The 15862-nt window shown below is 38.9% G+C and overlaps 1 protein-coding gene across 7 annotated transcripts in view; it reads left to right on the forward strand.

Annotated features, from left to right (window-relative positions):
• Positions 1–15862, forward strand: part of TBC1D31 (TBC1 domain family member 31) — a 110755-nt gene that overhangs the window by 58361 nt on the left and 36532 nt on the right. The gene's annotated exons all lie outside the window — the stretch shown is intronic.

Genomic DNA, 15862 nt, shown 5'->3' on the forward strand with positions numbered 1-15862 from the left:
TTTGGGGTGGTAAGGTGTTGATAAGCAGGGCCCAGAAACAGGAGGCATAATTGAGACTTCACAGAAAATTTTCAGGAAAAATACCAAGAATTTCCAAATATTTTTCTACTGGATTCCTCAGATATTAACATTTTACTACATTTGCTTTCTCTTTCTATCCATAACATGCACATGCATTTTTTTTCCTGGACTTTTTATGTGTAAGTTACAGACAGAATGCTCCTTTACCCTTAAATATTTTAGTATGTAATTCTTAAAACCAAGGAACCCTCTTACATGACCAAGAAATTAATATGAACATATATGATCTGATATATAAATCTTACTCAGATTTTACCAATTGTCTCAATTATCCTTCAGAGCAAAAGTAAAACCTAAGCTCATTCATTTTTTCAATTATATGTCTTTAGTCTTTTAACTGAAACTGTTCTGAGTCTATTTCATGACATTGATATTTTTGAAGTTGAGATGTTTTGTACAATGCCCCCCAATTTTTATCTGTTGTTTCTTCATCAATTCAAGTTCTGCACTCTGTGTAGTGAGTTGCTGTACCGTGTATTGTTGGAACACAGGCTCAGGCACAGCAGAGACTCCCAGGAAATGCCACTTTATTATGTAAACAGCACGAAGGATCCCAGCCACCAGGGGAAAAGATCCCACTATGGCCAGTCCTCTGGGGAGGCCAGCTGCTCAGCAGCTCACAGTAAAGCTTTACATGGTAAAGCTGTGAGTTGAGATGATGGACACCTGTACTGCTGGAGTGCTGCCAATGAGCAACTTCAGTGCCCTGGCAAGCACCAGGCCTGGTTAAGATTTAATATTTCAGTAGAGAGTGCCAAGATGGCAGCTTAGCAAGGTGTGGATTTAGTTCATACTCCAGAACAGCTACTACACAGCCAGGAATGGTACAGAACAACTGCTGGGGTCACATCAGTGACTGGACACACAGCATACCCCAGTCTGGATCAGCTGGACCGGCTGCAAGTCCTCCCAGAACTATGAGTTCCCCAAGCCACGGCGGCCAGTGCCCCTCCTCCACAGGCTGCTTCCCAGAGGGGAAAGGAAAGGGACTTTACCAGCAGCAGGGGCTGAGTGCAACTAAACTCCAATTGTGGAATTAATTCACAAATTCTGACTACCAAAAATACACCCCCAGCTCAGCTAAACCTTGTCAAAGCAGAGGTTGCTGACTTTTGCCCCGGCTCTAAGGGGGCAGGGCTGACAGGAAAAGAAAAAAGAAACAGGTTTTTTGGATCAGATAGCACATAATACTTGAAAGGGTCTGGGCCCTGAAGGAAGGGAGGGGGCACATAGGATCTGAAGGTACACAAAGCAACGTACCAACTTATTCTCTTGATTGGCAAACCTGAGGAACGGGGGTCCTGCTCTGAGAAGGATTTTTCTCTTTCTTTTTTATGGCTGTGTTTCTACGAAGGTTTGACTGCCTTTGGATACAGCAACAGGGCTTCTCAGGCTGGAACTGCCCCAGGTATAGGCAGAAACAAGCTTGTTTGAGAACTTGTCTGGAGCCTGTGCCTTCCCCAGGAGAGGGGTGGGGCCCAGCTCAGGTGGATTCCATCCCTCAAGGAATTCAGACCCCTGGGTTTGGAAAATTGAAATGATTAAAGCCAGCCTACACACTCTTCTCTGTCTCCACCACACCCCCAGCAGGGAGAGTCTGCTGAAGTTAAAGGTACCGCATCACCTTATGCTGGTGGGACCCGCAGGCAGACAAGCACCACATACTGGGCAGGACAAGAGAAACAGAGTCCAGAGATTTCATAGGAAAGTTTTTCAACCTGCTGGGTCTCACTCTCAGGGAAAACTGATGCAAGTGACTCTTTCCTCCTGATAGGAGGCCAGTTTGGTGTGGGAAAATCTGGCTGGGGTCTATAATACCTAAGTAGACCCTCCTAAAGGTGGGGGGAAAAAAGGCACCATACAGGCAGGGCAAGAAACAAGAAAACAAGAACTGAAAAATTCTGCTCTGTTAAACAAAACCTAAGCTACTGGTCTAGAATAAGCTGAATGGAATGTCAAAGAACAGATAGACAAGAAAGTCATCCAGCAAGAAAATCCTAGGTGAAAGAAGTGAAAACAATTTCCAGAATAAACTAATTAAGGTAATTAAATCCCTAGACACCAGCAAAAAAATAATGAACCACACTAGGAAAATTGAAGATATGGCCCAGTCAAAGAAACGAACCAACAATTCAAATGAGATGCAGAAGTTAAAACAATTAATTCAGAATGTTCGAACAGACATGCAAACCTCATCAAAAATCAAATCAGTAAATTGAGGGAGGATATAAAGAAGGCAAGGAATGAACAAAAAAGAAATCGAAAGTTTGAAAAAACAAATCACAGAACTTATGGGAATGAAAGACGCTAGAAGAAATGAAAAAAACAGTGGAAACCTATAATGTCAGATTATAAGAGACAGAACATAGGATTAGTGAACCAGAGGATGGAACATCTGAAATCCGACAAGCAAAAGAAAATATACGGAAAAGAATGGAAAAATATAAGCAGAACTCAGGGAATTGAATGACAACATGAAGTGCACAAATATACGTGTTGTGGTGTCCCAGAAGGAGAAGAGAAGTAAAAAGGAGGAGAAAAATGAATGGAGGAAATTATCACTGAAAATTTCCCAATACTTATGAAAGACTTAAAATTACAGATCCAAGAAGTGCAATGTACCCCAAGCAGAATAGTTCCAAATAGCCGTACTCTGAGACACTTACTTATCAGAATGTCAGATGTCAAAGAGAAAAAGAGAATTTTGAAAGCAACAAGAGAAAAGCAATCCATCACATACAAGGGAAGCCCTATGCACAGATTTCTCAGCAGAAACCATGGAGGCAAAAAGACAGTGGGATGATATATTTAAATTACTAATAGAGAAAAACTGCCAACCAAGAATTCTATATCCTGCAAAATTGTCCTTCAAAAATGAGGGAGAAATTAAAACATTTTCAGACAAAAAAATCACTGAGACAATTTGTGACCAAGAGACCAGCTTTGCAAGAAATACTAAAGGGAGCACTAGAGGCAGATACGAAAAGAAAGGAGAGCGAGGTGCGAGAAGAGTATAGAAATGAAGACTATCAGTAAAGGTTAAAAGAAGAAAAATTAGATATAACATATAAAACCCAAAGGCAACATGGTAGAAGAAAATACTACCCATACAGTAATAACACTAAATGTTAATGAATTAAACTCCCCAATCAAAAGACATAGACTGGCAGAATGGATTAAAAAACAGGACCCATCTATATGCTGTCTACAGGAAACACATCTTAGACCCAAGGATAAACATAGGTTGAAAATGAAAGGTTGGGAAAAGATATCTCATGCAAAACACAATCAGAAAAGAGCAGGAGTAGCTATACTAATGCCTAACAAATTGGACTTCAAATGTAAAACAGTTAATCAAAGAAGGACGCTATGTATGAATAAAAGGAACAATTCAACAAGAAGACATAACAATCATAAATATTTTTTTTTCTTTTTTCTTTTTTTTTTCCACTTTTTTTTTTATTAATTAAAAAAAGAATTAACAAAACAATTAGAAATCATTCCAATCTACATGTACAATCAGTAATTCTTAATAACATCACATAGTTGCATATTCATCATTTCTTAGTACATTTGCATCAATTTAGAAAAAGAAATAAAAAGACAACAGAATAAGAATTAAAACAATAATAGAAAGAAAAAAAAACAAAAAAAACAAAAACAAAAACCCTATACCTCACATGCAGCTTCATTCAGTGTTTTAACATAATTGCATTACAATTGGGTAGTATTGTGCTGTCCATTTCTGAGTTTTTATATCCAGTCCTGTTGTACAGTCTGTATCCCTTCATCTCCAATTATCCCTTCTCTTTTTTTTTTTTTTTAATTAACGGAAAAAAAGAAATTAACCCAACATTTAGAGATCATACCATTCTACACATGCAATCATTAATTCTTAACATCATCACATAGATGCATGATCATCATTTCTTAGTACATTTGCATTGGTTTAGAAGAACTAGCAACATAACCGAAAAAGATATAGAATGTTAATATAGAGAAAAAAATAAAAGTAATAATAGTAAAATCAAAACAAAACAAAACAAAAACCTATAGCTCAGATGCAGCTTCATTCAGTGTTTTAACATGATTACTTTACAATTAGGTATTATTGTGCTGTCCATTTTTGAGTTTTTGTATCTAGTCCTGTTGCACAGTCTGTGTTCCTTCAGCTCCCATTACCCATTATCTTACCCTATTTCTATCTCCTGCTGAACTCTGTTACCAATGACATATTTCAAGTTTATTCTCGAATGTCCGTTCACATCAGTGGGACCATACAGTATTTGTCCTTTAGTTTTTGGCTGGATTCACTCAGCATAATATTCTCTAGGTCCATCCATGTTATTACATGGTTCATAAGTTTATCTTGTCTTAAAGCTGCATAATATTCCATCGTATGTATATACCACAGTTTGTTTAGCCACTCTTCTGTTGATGGAGATTTTGGCTGTTTCCATCTCTTTGCAATTGTAAATAATGCTGCTATAAACATTGGTGTGCAAATATCCGTTTGTGTCTTTGCCCTTAAGTCCTTTGAGTAGATACCTAGCAATGGTATTGCCGGGTCGTATGGCAATTCTATATTCAGCTTTTTGAGGAACCGCCAAACTGCCTTCCACAGTGGTTGCACCCTTTGACATTCCCACCAACAGTGGATAAGTGTGCCTCTTTCTCCGCATCCTCTCCAGCACTTGTCATTTTCTGTTTTGTTGATAATGGCCATTCTGGTGGGTGTGAGATGATATCTCATTGTGGTTTTGATTTGCATTTCTCTAATGGCCAGGGACATTGAGCATCTCTTCATGTGCCTCTTGGCCATCCGTATTTCCTCTTCTGAGAGGTGTCTGTTCAAGTCTTTTTCCCATTTTGTAATTGGGTTGGCTGTCTTTTTGTTGTTGAGTTGAACAATCTCTTTATAAATTCTGGATACTAGACCTTTATCTGATATATCATTTCCAAATATTGTCTCCCATTGTGAAGGTTGTCTTTCTACTTTCTTGATGAAGTTCTTTGATGCACAAAAGTGTTTAATTTTGAGGAGTTCCCATTTATTTATTTCCTTCTTCAGTGCTCTTGCTTTAGGTTTAAGGTCCATAAAACCGCCTCCAGTTGTAAGATCCATAAGATATCTCCCAACATTTTCCTCTAACTGTTTTATGGTCTTAGACCTAATGTTTAGATCTTTGATCCATTTTGAGTTAACTTTTGTATAGGGTGTGAGAGATGGGTCTTCTTTCATTCTTTTGCATATGGATATCCAGTTCTCTAGGCACCATTTATTGAAGAGACTGCTCTGTCCCAGGTGAGCTGGCTTGACTGCCTTATCAAAGATCAAATGTCCATAGATGAGAGGGTCTATATCTGAGCACTCTATTCGATTCCATTGGTCGATATATCTATCTTTATGCCAATACCATGCTGTTTTGACCACTGTGGCTTCATAATATGCCTTAAAGTCAGGCAGCGCGAGACCTCCAGCTTCGTTTTTTTTCCTCAAGATGTTTTTAGCAATTCGGGGCACCCTGCCCTTCCAGATAAATTTGCTTATTGGTTTTTCTATTTCTGAAAAATAAGTTGTTGGGATTTTGATTGGTATTGCATTGAATCTGTAAATCAATTTAGGTAGGATTGACATCTTAACTATATTTAGTCTTCCAATCCATGAACACGGTATGCCCTTCCATCTATTTAGGTCTTCTGTGATTTCTTTTAGCAGTTTTTTGTAGTTTTCTTTATATAGGTTTTTTGTCTCTTTAGTTAAATTTATTCCTAGGTATTTTATTCTTTTAGTTGCAATTGTAAATGGGATTCATTTCTTGATTTCCCCCTCAGCTTGTTCATTACTAGTGTATAGAAAAGCTACAGATTTTTGAATGTTGATCTTGTAACCTGCTACTTTGCTGTACTCATTTATTAGCTCTAGTAGTTTTGTTGTGGATTTTTCCGGGTTTTCGACGTATAGTATCATATCGTCTGCAAACAGTGATAGTTTTACTTCTTCCTTTCCAATTTTGATGCCTTGTATTTCTTTTTCTTGTCTAATTGCTCTGGCTAGAACCTCCAACACAATGTTGAATAATAGTGGTGATAGTGGACATCCTTGTCTTGTTCCTGATCTTAGGGGGAAAGTTTTCAATTTTTCCCCATTGAGGATGATATTAGCTGTGGGTTTTTCATATATTCCCTCTATCATTTTAAGGAAGTTCCCTTGTATTCCTATCTTTTGAAGTGTTTTCAACAGGAAAGGATGTTGAATCTTGTCGAATGCCTTCTCTTCATCAATTGAGATGATCATGTGATTTTTCTGCTTTGATTTGTTGATATGGTGTATTACATTAATTGATTTTCTTATGTTGAACCATCCTTGCATACCTGGGATGAATCCTACTTGGTCATGATGTATAATTCTTTTAATGTGTTGTTGGATACGATTTGCTAGAATTTTATTGAGGATTTTTGCATCTGTATTCATTAGAGAGATTGGTCTGTAGTTTTCTTTTTTTGTAATATCTTTGCCTGGTTTTGGTATGAGGGTGATGTTGGCTTCATAGAATGAATTAGGTAGTTTTCCCTCCACTTCGATTTTTTTGAAGAGTTTGAAGAGAATTGGTACTAATTCTTTCTGGAACGTTTGGTAGAATTCACATGTGAAGCCATCTGGTCCTGGACTTTCTTTTTAGGAAGCTTTTGAATGACTAATTCAATTTCTTTACTTGTGATTGGTTTGTTGAGGTCATCTATGTCTTCTTGAGTCAAAGTTGGTTGTTCATGTCTTTCCAGGAACCCGTCCATTTCCTCTAAATTGTTGTATTTATTAGCGTAAAGTTGTTCATAGTATCCTGTTATTACCTCCTTTATTTCTGTGAGGTCAGTAGTTATGTCTCCTCTTCCATTTCTGATCTTATTTATTTGCATCCTCTCTCTTCTTCTTTTTGTCAATCTTGCTAAGGGCCCATCAATCTTATTGATTTTCTCATAGAACCAACTTCTGGCCTTATTGATTTTCTCTATTGTTTTCATGTTTTCAATTTCATTTATTTGTGCTCTAATCTTTGTTATTTCTTTCCTTTTGCTTGCTTTGGGGTTAGCTTGCTGTTCTTTCTCCAGTTCTTCCAAATGGATAGTTAATTCCTGAATTTTTGCCTTTTCTTCTTTTCTGATATAGGCATTTAGAGCAATAAATTTCCCTCTTAGCACTGCCTTTGCTGCGTCCCATAAGTTTTGATATGTTGTGTTTTCATTTTCATTCGCCTCGAGGTATTTGCTAATTTCTCTTGCAATTTCTTCTTTGACCCGGTCGTTGTTTAGGAGTGTGTTGTTGAGCCTCCACGTATTTGTGAATTTTCTGGCACTCTGCCTATTATTGATTTCCAACATCATTCCTTTATGGTCTGAGAAAGTGTTGTGTAAGATTTCAATCTTTTTAAATTTGTTGAGACTTGCTTTGTGACCCAGCATATGGTCTATCTTTGAGAATGATCCATGAGCACTTGAGAAAAAGGTGTATCCTGCTGTTGTGGGATGTAATGTCCTATAAATGTGTATTAAGTCTAGTTCATTTATAGTAATATTCAGATTCTCTATTTCTTTGTTGATCCTCTGTCTAGATGTTCTGTCCCTTGATGAGAGTGGTGAGTTGAAGTCTCCAACTATTATGGTATATGAGTCTATTTCTCTTTTCAGTGTTTGCAGTATATTCCTCACGTATTTTGGGGCATTCTGATTCGGTGCGTAAATATTTATGATTGTTATGTCTTCTTGTTTAATTGTTCCTTTTATTAGTATATAGTGTCCTTCTTTGTCTCTTTTAACTGTTTTACATTTGAAGTCTAATTTGTTGGATATTAGTATAGCCACTCCTGCTCTTTTCTGGTTGTTATTTGCATGAAATATCTTTTCCCAACCTTTCACTTTCAACCTATGTTTATCTTTGGGTCTAAGATGTGTTTCCTGTAGACAGCATATAGAAGGATCCTGTTTTTTAATCCATTCTGCCAATCTATGTCTTTTGATTGGGGAATTCAGTCCATTGACATTTAGTGTTATTACTGTTTGGATAATATTTTCCTCTAACATTTTGCCTTTTGTATTATATATATCATATCTGATTTTCCTTCTTTCTACACTCTTTTCCATATCTCTCTCTTCTGTCTTTTTGTATCTGACTCTAGTGCTCCCTTTAGTATTTCTTGCAGAGCTGGTCTCTTGGTCACAAATTCTTTCAGTGACTTTTTGTCTGAGAATGTTTTAATTTCTCCCTCATTTTTGAAGGATAATTTTGCTGGATATAGGAGTCTTGGTTGGCAGTTTTTCTCTTTTAGTATTTTAAATATATCATCCCACTGTCTTCTAGCTTCCATGGTTTCTGCTGAGAAATCTACACAAAGTCTTATTGGGTTTCCCTTGTATGTAATGGATTGTTTTTCTCTTGCTGCTTTCAAGATCTTCTCTTTCTCTTTGACCTCTGACATTCTAACTAGTAAGTGTCTTGGAGAACGCCTATTTGGGTCTAATCTCTTTGGGGTGTGCTGCACTTCTTGGATCTGTAATTTTAGGTCTTTCATAAGAGTTGGGAAATTTTCAGTGATAATTTCTTCCATTAGTTTTTCTCCTCCTTTTCCCTTCTCTTCTCCTTCTGGGACACCCACAACATGTATATTTGTGTGGTTCATATTGTCCTTGAGTTCCCTGATACCCTGTTCAAATTTTTCCATTCTTTTCCCTATAGTTTCTGTTTCTTTTTGGAATTCAGATGTTCCATCCTCCAAATCACTAATTCTATCTTCTGTCTCTTTAAATCTGTCATTGTAGCTATCCATTATTTTTTCTATGTTTGCTACTTTATCCTTCACTTCCATAAGTTCTGCGATTTGTTTTTTCAGTTTTTCTATTTCTTCTTTATGTTCAGCCCATGTCCTCTTCATGTCCTCCCTCAATTTATCGATTTCATTTTTGAAGAGGTTTTCCATTTCTGTTCGTATATTCAGCATTAGTTGTCTCAGCTCTTGTGTCTCATTTGAGCTATTGGTTTGTTCCTTTGACTGAGCCATATTCTCAATCTTTTGAGCGTGGACAGTTATCTTCTGCTGCTGGCGTCTGGGCATTTATTCAGATTTCTCTTGGTGTTGGACCCAGCAAGGTTGTAATATTTTTCTGTGAAATCTCTGGGTTCTGTTTTTCTTATCCTGCCCAGTAGGTGGCGCTCGTGGCACACGTTTGTCTGCGGGTCCCACCAGTAAAAGGTGCTGTGGGACCTTAAACTTTGGAAAACTCTCGCCGTCCTGGGGGTTCGCTAGCCGAAGCGGCTTGAGCCGGCCCGGGGTCCGAACGCAGGGAGGGTGTCCGAACGCAGGGAGGGTTGCTGGTTGCCGCAGCCAGGGAAAGAGCCCGTCCGAATTTCCTAGTCGGCCCTGGGCAACAAGCGTGGCGGGAGGGCGCCAGCGGCAGCGGCCCGCCCGAGAGAGTGCACGTTCCCCGGGAGTCACGGGGTCACCGTTCTCCGCGGCCTGGGGGTTTCCGATCCAATTCTCTCAGTTGGTCCGGGGGCTGCGCGTGGTGTGGGCGCCAGTCGCCTTGGTTTCAGGGGACCACCTCTCCAATTCTCCCAGCCAGCCCGGGAAGGGGGAAGGGAGTAACTCCGGCCGCTTGCCACCCCGCCCGGTAAGGCCCGCGCGCCTCGGCGATCTCACCCGAGCTGCTTCTCTCAGCCAGCCAGCTGTTCCAGGATGGGGTACGCTGTCTTTTTTTATCTCTGTTGTGGCTTTGGGCGCTTTCTGTATCGTTTCTACTCCCCTAGTAGGTGTCCTGGAGAAGAAACTAAGATCCGCGCGTCTTACTAAGCCGCCATCTTCCAGGAAGTCCGCTCAGCTTCTGGTCCCCGGCCGGCGGAGGGAACAGGAGGGAGAGAGGCAGACGCAGACAAACCGACTCAAGTGACAGACACGGGTTCGAGACACGCTGCAGTTGTGAGCACAGACCTTTACTGGAGCTAAGCTTGCAAGCTCTGTTACAAATTCCGCGCGGGACAGAATACCCCGCGGGGGAACAACCTCTATGCGGCCGTCAGGTACGGCTCCCTATGGGTCGTCTCCACCCACCCTGTCCGGGTAACCTCTTATATACTGTGCCCAAACCCAATAGGTTAGTGCCACGTATACAGAGGTGATTGGAAGATAGGGTTGGTGGGCGCGTGCGTCATTTGCGGAAGCAGGATGTGAGCGCCATCTTGGCTCACTCGATGGGCGGGGGGAACTCTAGAGCAGGCTGCAGCGTGTCCACTAGGCCCAACCCGGGAGGCGGCTCTCCACAGTTAGCTGCTGGGATGTAATATACCAGTATCAGAATGACTTTTTAAAAGGGAATTTAATAAGTTGATAGTTTACAGGTCTAAGGCCGAGAAAATGTCCCAATTAAAACAAGTCTATAGAAATGTCCAGTCAAAGGCATCCAGGGAAAGATACCTTGGTTCAGGAAGGCCAGTGAAGTTCAGGGTTTCTCTCTCAGCTGAAAGGGCACGTGACGAACACGGCGTCATCTGCTACCTTTCTCTCCTAGCTTCTGGTTTCATGAAGCTCCCCAGGAGGCGTTTTCCTTCTTCATCTCCAAAGACTGCTGGCTGGTGGATTCTCTGCTTCGTGGTGCTGCATCATTCTCTGTTTGCTCTGAATCTCCCATTCTCCCAAATGTTTCCTCTTTTATAGGACTCCAGTAAACCAATCAAGACCCACCCAAATGGGTGGAGACATGTCGTCACCTAATCCAGTTTAACAACCACTCTTGACTAAATCACATCATCCAGGGAGATGACCTGATTACAGTTTCAAACATACAGTATTGAATAGGGATTATTCTACCTTTATGAAATGGGACTTTGATAAAAACCTGGATTTTCTAGGGGGCATATTTCCTTTCAAATCAGCACAACAACATATCAAAATTTATGAGATGCAGCAAAGGCAGTGCTAAGAGGAAAATTTATTGCCCTAAATGCCCTTATCAAAAAAGAAGAAAGGGCAAATATTGAGAAATTAACTGTCCACTTGGAAGAACTAGAGAAAGAACAACAAATGAACCCCAAAACAAGCAAAAGAAAAGAAAAAATGAAGATTAGAGCAGAAATAAATAAAATTGAGAACATGAAAACGATTGAGAAAATCAACAAAACCAGAAGTTGGTTCTATGAGAAAATCAACAAGATTGATGGACCATGGCAAGATTGACAAAAAGAAGAGAGAGGATGCAAATAAATAAATTCAGGGGCGGGCCGCGGTGGCTCAGCGGGCAAGAGTGCTTGCCTGCCATGCCGGAGGACCTCGGTTCGATTCCCGGCCCCAGCCCATGTAAAAAACAAACAAACAAACAAAATATAATAAAACAAGAAAATGTTTAAAGATGTTTCCCTTTCTTCCTTCCATCCTTCCTTCCTTCTCTCTGTCTTTCCTTCCCTTCCTCCCTCTCTCTTAAAAAAAAAAAATAAATAAATAAATAAATTCAGAAATGGAAGAGGAGACATAACCACTGACCCCACAGAAATAAAGGAAGTGATGTGAGGATACTATGAACAACTTTATACTAATAAACTCAACAATGTAGATGAAATGCACAACTTTCTAGAAAGGCATGAACAACCAACATGACTCGAGAAGAAATAGACAACCTCAACAACCTAATCACAAGTAAAGAAATTGAATGAGTCATTGAGAAGCTCCCCAAAAATAAAACTCCAGGACCAGATGGCTTCACATGTGAATTCTACCAAACATTCCAGAAAGAATTAGTACCAATCCTGCTCAAACTCTTCAAAAAAATTGAAGAGGAGGCAAAGCTACCTAACTCATTCTACGAAGCCAACATCACCCTCATACCAAAGCCAGACAAAGTTTTACAAAAACAGAAAACTACAGACCAATCTCTCTAATGAATATAGATGCAAAAACTCTCAACAAAATTCTAGCAAATCGAATCCAGCAGCACATTAAAAGAATTATACACCATGACCAAGTAGGATCCGTCCCAGTGTTCAACATAAGAAACTCAATTAATGTAACACACCAGATCAACAAATCAAAGCAGAAAAACCACATGATCATCTCGATTGATGCAGAAAAGGCATTTGACAAAATTCAACATTCTTTCCTGTTGAAAACACTTCAAAGGATAGGAATAGAAGGGAACTTCCTCAAAATGATAAAGAAAATATATGAAAAACCCACAGCTAACATCATCCTCAATGGGGAAAAATTGAAAACTTTCCCCATAAGATCAGGAACAAGACAAGGATGTCCACTGTCACCACTGTTATTCAACAATGTGTTGGAAGTTCTAGCCAGAGCAATTACACAAGAGAAGGAAATACAAGGCATCAAAATTAGAAAGACAGAAATAAAACTCTCTGCAGATGATATGATATTATATATCGAATACCCCGAAAAAATCCACAGCAAAACTACTAGAGCTAATAAATGAGTACAGGAAAGTGGCAGGTTACAAGATCAACACTCAAAAATCTATAGTGTTTCTATACACTAGTAATGAACAACCTGAGGGGAAAGTCAAGAAAAAAATTCCATTTATAATTGCACCCAAGAGATTAAAATATTTAGGAATAAATTTAACTAAAGAGACAAAAGCCCTATACAAAGAAAACTATATGAAATTGTTAAAAGAAATCACAGAAGACTTAAATAAATGGAAGGGCATTTGCATTCATGGATTGGAAGACTAAATATAGTGAAGATATCAATTCTACCTAATTTGATTTACAGATTCAATGCAATACCAACTAAAATCCCAAAAACTTACTCTTCAGAAATAGAAAAACCAAATTTATCTGGAAGGGCATGGGTCCCTGAATAGTTAAAAGTATCCTTAGAAAGAAAATGAAGTCGGAGGTCTCAAGCTACCTGACTTTAAGGCTTATTGTGAAGCTACAGTGGTCAAAACAGCATGGTACTGGCATAAAGATAGATATACTGACCAATGGAATCGAATAGAGTGTTCAGACATAGACCCTCTTATCTATGGACAATTGATCATTGATAAGGCAGTGAAACCAACTCACCTGGGACAGAACAGTCTCTTCAATAAATGGTGCCTAGAGAACTAGATATCCATATGCAAAAGAATGAAAGAGGATCCATATCTCACACCCTATACAAAAATTAACTTAAAATGGATCAAAGACCTAAACATTAGATCTAAGACCATAAAACTGTTAGAAGAAAATGTAGGGAAATGTCTTATAATTCTTATAATAAGCGGCTTCCTAGATCTTACACCCAAAGCACGAGCATTAAAGAAAGAAAGAAATGGGAACTCCTCAAAAGTAGACACTTTTGTACATCACAGAATTTTGTCAAGAAAATATAAAGACAGCCTTCAATATGGGAGACAATATTTGGAAACGATATATCAGATAAAGGTCTTGTATCCAGAATATATAAAGAGATTATCAACTCAAAAGACAGACAACCCAATTACAAAATGGGCAAAAGACTTGAATAGACACTTCTCAGAAGAGGAAATACAAATGGCCAAAAGGCACATGAAAAGATGCTCAACTTCCCTGGCTATTAGGGAAATGCAAATCAAAACCATAATGAGATATCATCTCACACTCACCAGAATGGCCATTAGCAATAAAACAGAAAAGAACAAGTGCTGGAGAGGATGTGGAGAGAGAGGCACACTTATCCAGTTTTGATAGGAATGTCAAATGGTACAACCGCTGTGGAAGGCAGTTTGGCGGTTCCTCAAAAAGCTGAATATAGAATTGCCATTTGACCCGGCAATATCATTGCTAAGTATCTACTCAGAGGACATGAGGGCAAAGACACAAACGGAGATTTGCACACCAATGTTTATAGCAGCATTATTTACAATTGCCAATAATTGGAAACAACCCAAATGTCCATCAACAAATGAGTGGCTAAACAAACTGTGATATATACATGCGATGGAATATTATACAGCTGTAAGACAGAATAAAGTTATGAAGTATGTAACAACATGGATGGACCTTGAGGACATTATGCTGAGTGAGATTAGCCCGAAACAAAAGAACAAATTCTGTATAGTCTCACTGATATGAACTGACATTAGTGAATAAACTTGGAGAATTTCATTGGTAACAGAGACCATTAGGAGATAGAACTAGGGTAGATGTTGGGTAATTGGAGTGGAAGGGATACAGATTGTTCAACAGCACTGATTGTAATAATTCAGGAATGGATAGCACAATACTACCTAACTGTAATATAATGTTAGGACACTGAATGAAACTGAATGTGAGAATGATAGAGGGAGGAGGGCTGGGGACAGAAATGAAATCAGAAAGAAAGATAGACAGTAAAGACTGAGATGGTATAATCTAGGAATGCCTAGAGTATATAATGATAGTGACTAAAAGTACAAATTTAAAAATGTTTTTGCATAAGGAAGAACAAGGGAATGTCATTACTGCAGGGTATTTTAAATAGATGGTGATTAATATTTAAAAATTTTAACTTATATGTGAGACTAAAGCAAAAAATGTTTATTTTAGTACAAAATTTATATTTTGACTAGTGCAGTTCCTAATATAACTTATGTGAACAGCTTAAATGAACACCATAAGTATATGGAACCTTGAATAGGGCATGAGATTTTGTAGGTTTGTCCAGAGTGATGCCCCAATAAATCCCAGAGTGATTTGAACAGTGAGTAAAAAAGTATTTGCAAGGACCCCTTGGGGGAATGGTGTGAAAGAAGGAAAATTCAGCTTCCCCAAGTGGAGAATTCTTGATATTCTCACAAGCAGTGGGAAATACCAAAACAATAGGCCAAGTCCTCAATCTTGGGGTTTATATGAAACTTAACCCCACCAAGCATAGGTCAAGCCTGCTTAAAATTAGGCAGAGTCACCCCCCAAGAAAACCTCTTTAGTTGCTCAGATGTGACCTCTCTCTCTAGCCAACACCACAAGCAAACTCACTGCCCTCCTCCTGTCTACGTGGTACATGACTCCCAGGGGTATAAACCTTCCTGGCAACATGGAACAGAAGTCCTGGAATGAGCTGCGACTTAGCATCAAGGGATTGAGAAAACCTTCTTGACCAAAAGGAGAAGAGCAAAATAAGACAAAGTAAAGTGTCAATGGCTGAGAGATTCCAAACAGAGTCAAGAGGTTATCCTGGAGGTTATTCTTACGCATTAAATAGATACCACCTTGTTAGTCAAGATGTAATGGAGAGGCTGGAAGGAACTGCCTGAAAATATAGAGCTGTGTTCCAGTAGTCATGTTTCTTGAAGATGATTGTATAATGATATAGCTTTCACAATGTGACTGTGTAAACCTTGTGTCTGATGCTACTTTTATCTACCTTATCAACAGACAAGTAAAACATATGGAATAAAAATAAATAATAGGGGGAACAAATGTTAAAATAAATTTAGACTGAAATGCTAGTGATCAGTGAAAGGGAGGAGTAAGGGTCAGTGGCTCACTGTATTGTCACATAGTTGTATATTCATCACCATGAATATTTTTAGAATATTTGGTACAGCTGTTCTTGAAATCCTCTCTCCCCAGGTCTTACTAGTATAGTTTCTTTGTTTAGTGACTTTTCTGAACTAATTCTATAGTCTATGTTTTTTGTCCTGTGTGGCCAGTGAAGTCTCTTCATTTAGCTTTGTGGTCAACTAATGATTGTACAGAGACTTCCTTAGATTCCTAGAACCAAGAAGTCTCCTGTCTTTGCTGAAAAGCCCTATATGAATGTTATAACTTTCCCTGAACACT

The sequence above is a fragment of the Tamandua tetradactyla genome, chromosome 6 (genome assembly GCF_023851605.1).
Source record: "Tamandua tetradactyla isolate mTamTet1 chromosome 6, mTamTet1.pri, whole genome shotgun sequence".
NCBI classification, from domain to species: Eukaryota; Metazoa; Chordata; class Mammalia; order Pilosa; family Myrmecophagidae; genus Tamandua; species Tamandua tetradactyla.